Raw genomic sequence first — 3,048 nt, 5'->3', positions numbered from 1 at the left:
ATTTATATTATATGGACACAGACATAAGTGCCTTATTTAAATAGCAATGTACAATATGGTAAGTCCTAATACTTCTGACAAGTGTTAAAATTGAGGATCTATTTTTTTTAAAGCCTTGTGAGTAACTTCTTTCTCCTTGTGATATATCCATAATTTCATAGTCAAGTACCAGGAGCAATAGCTCGGCTTGAATTGAATCATCTGGGGATAGGAGAATTATGAGAAGTAACTAACAGTAACCCAAACCAATTTATCACATCCTGTACTAATGTGCAAAACAGACAACTTTCCATAGTTTTCAGGCAGAGACAGTGAAACACTGTTTGGTCCAAAAAAGATGCTGTACAAGATGTTTTTATGAGCCCTGTTAATGCCGGAAGTGGACCATCAGAATACACACTACACACACACACACAGACAGACACACCCACACAAACACACACACACACACCACCCTGGTAATCATCCTTCTGTAATCACTCACTTATTTTATAGTTTGAACCCAGTGTTCCCTCTAGCTTTGAACATGAGTGCCATACTGGAAACCAAACTCAGCCAAGACCTATATGGAAGAGAATCAACCCTAAATGATGTAAGAAACTTTATTCCTGGAGATCATAATTTCTGGGTGTAAAATATTATTCTGAGGAGAAAATTTAAAGTCTATTCTTGCCAATGACAAAAACAATGAGTCTGACTAAATTTGACTGGTGTGTGAATCAAAACACATTTGACTGGTGTGTTTAATAATGACCACATGGAAAAGCAATCTGTGAAGTAACACTCATTTTAGACAGGAAATGGTTGATGTAGTTTTCATACCCTCTAAAACTCTAAAAATTTATATCCAAGGTATAGATATTGTGAATTGCAGAAGAAGATTCATCTTCTAGTCTGGGGTGGCTGGTTACTTCATCTCTCATTCATTCATTCAAAATAGATAATGACATTTACTATGGGACGAACTAAGCATAGGAATTTTAAAGACATAAATGGCAAAATTCCTCAATTTAGCAGCAGAGACAAATCTATAAGGGAATGCTTACAGTTATAAATGCATGCATACAACACACACACACAACAGGGTTGTGATGCTGTATACCCCCAGAGGGAAATGGGGAAAAGGAATGTCAAGAAAAACTTCACAGAAATATTTGGGCAGAATATTAGAGAATCAGTGAGAATTTGTCCACTTAATACTGAAAGTAAGAAGAGAATACCAAATAAAATGCATCATATAGAATATAAAAATGGACACAGGGACAATTGTAAGCCCAAGTCTGTAAAGATAAAATGAGGCTTGACTGTTAAAGCTCTTGTTTGGCACATGAGGATTTGGAGTTTAATGGTCATAGGAGCCCAAGGAAGGATTTTAAGCATGTAACATGAGGAGATATATATTTTATGAACCACATTTAATAAATGTGGTTACACTGGAGGAGAGGGAGAGTAGAAACAGACACAGAGATAGTGTGCTATATAAAAGAAATGGGGAGAGGGTTACCTAGTCGTCATGGAGGCAGTCTTGACGGAGGAGCTTGATGAGGAAGAGCAGCTGGTGAGAAGGCATCGCAAAGAGAAGAAGGAATTGCAAGCCAAAATTCAGGGTATGAAGAATGCTGTCCCCAAGAATGACAAAAAGAGGAGGAGGCAACTTACTGAAGATGTTGCTAAGTTAGAAGCAGAAATGGGACAGAAACATAAAGAGGAGCTGGAGCAATTGAAGCTGACTTCTAAGGAGAGTAAAATAGATTCTGTTGCTGTCAATATTTCAAACTTGGTTCTTGAGAATCAGCCGTTTTGGATATCAAAAGCACAAGAGAGATGGGATAAAAAAGCTGCACTGGAAAAGGAGCGGGAAGAAAGGATAGCTGAAGCTGAAATTGAAAACTTAACTGGAGCTAGACATGTAGAAAGTGAAAAACTTGCTCAAATATTGGCAGCTAGACAGTTGGAAATTAAACTGATTCCATCTGATGGCCACTGTATGTACAGAGCCATTGAAGATCAACTGAAAGAACAGGACTGCAGTCTTGACTGTGGCTGCCTTAAGATGTCAGACTGCTGACTATATGCAAAGCCACGTGGAAGACTTTCTGCCATTTTTAACAAATCCTAATACAGGAGATATGTATACTTCAGAAGAGTTTGGAAAGTACTGTGATGATATCATAAACAACGCTGCATGGGGAGGTCAGCTTGAGCTAAGAGCCCTGTCTCACATTTTATGAACACCAATAGAGATAATACAGGCAGATTCTCCTCCTCTTGTAGTTGGTGAAGAATATTCAAAACACCCATTAATACTTGTTTATATGAGACATGCATATGGCTTAGGAGAACACTAAAATTCTGTTAAACGGTTGGTGAACACAGCTAGTGAAAATTGCAGCTAGTCTATAAAATGTTGCTGTTATGTTTTAGTACAGTGTGCTGATCTGAGTTTTAATACCAAGTGTTGGATTGTTCTAAATGTTTCTGAAAAAAAACCAACTACCTTAAATCAGTTTTATGGCAAAGCTACTAACAGGTTTTTAAAAAATGTGTCAAAGATAAACTTTCACCAATGTCCCCTTAGTGGTGTTTTAAAAACACTTGTAAGTTCCTTGTGGAGAACATCATTTATAGACCAAGATGGTACCCTGTTTGCTGACATTTTTATTAAATATAGGATCCTGAACATTCTGTTCTGTGTTGAAATATTTTTTTCTCCCTATTACTGAAAGCTTTCAGTAACTGTGTCAATGTAATTTTTCTTGAAGAAGTGAAATGACTCAGTCTCTTTGACATTGCAATAATGTGGTGATGGTGATAGCAAATTTAATGAATGCTTATAAATGAACGTGATTGCAGTAACTTTGGTGTTGATGGGATTAATGCTGTGATGCTTTTTATATAACCCCATCAAAGTGCAGCTAAGAAGCTTGCTTTAATAAAGAATTTTAAAATATTTAAAAAAAGAAATGGGGAGAAACTGGACTAAAACAGTGATTCAACTAAGAGGAGAGACAGTACTGGGAGATACTTAGACGTGAAAATGGGTGAAAA

The 3,048-nt window shown here is 36.8% G+C and overlaps 1 pseudogene; it reads left to right on the top strand.

Moving 5' to 3' along the window:
• The first annotated feature begins 1,504 nt into the window (after positions 1-1,504).
• Positions 1,505-2,396, top strand: LOC133092272 (deubiquitinase OTUD6B-like; annotated as a pseudogene).
• The last annotated feature ends 652 nt before the right edge of the window (positions 2,397-3,048 follow it).

Source organism: Eubalaena glacialis, chromosome 5 (genome assembly GCF_028564815.1).
Source record: "Eubalaena glacialis isolate mEubGla1 chromosome 5, mEubGla1.1.hap2.+ XY, whole genome shotgun sequence".
In the NCBI taxonomy this organism is placed as follows: Eukaryota; Metazoa; Chordata; class Mammalia; order Artiodactyla; family Balaenidae; genus Eubalaena; species Eubalaena glacialis.
The sequence above is the reverse complement of the archived record's forward strand: the minus strand, read 5'-3'. Positions and strand labels throughout refer to the sequence as shown.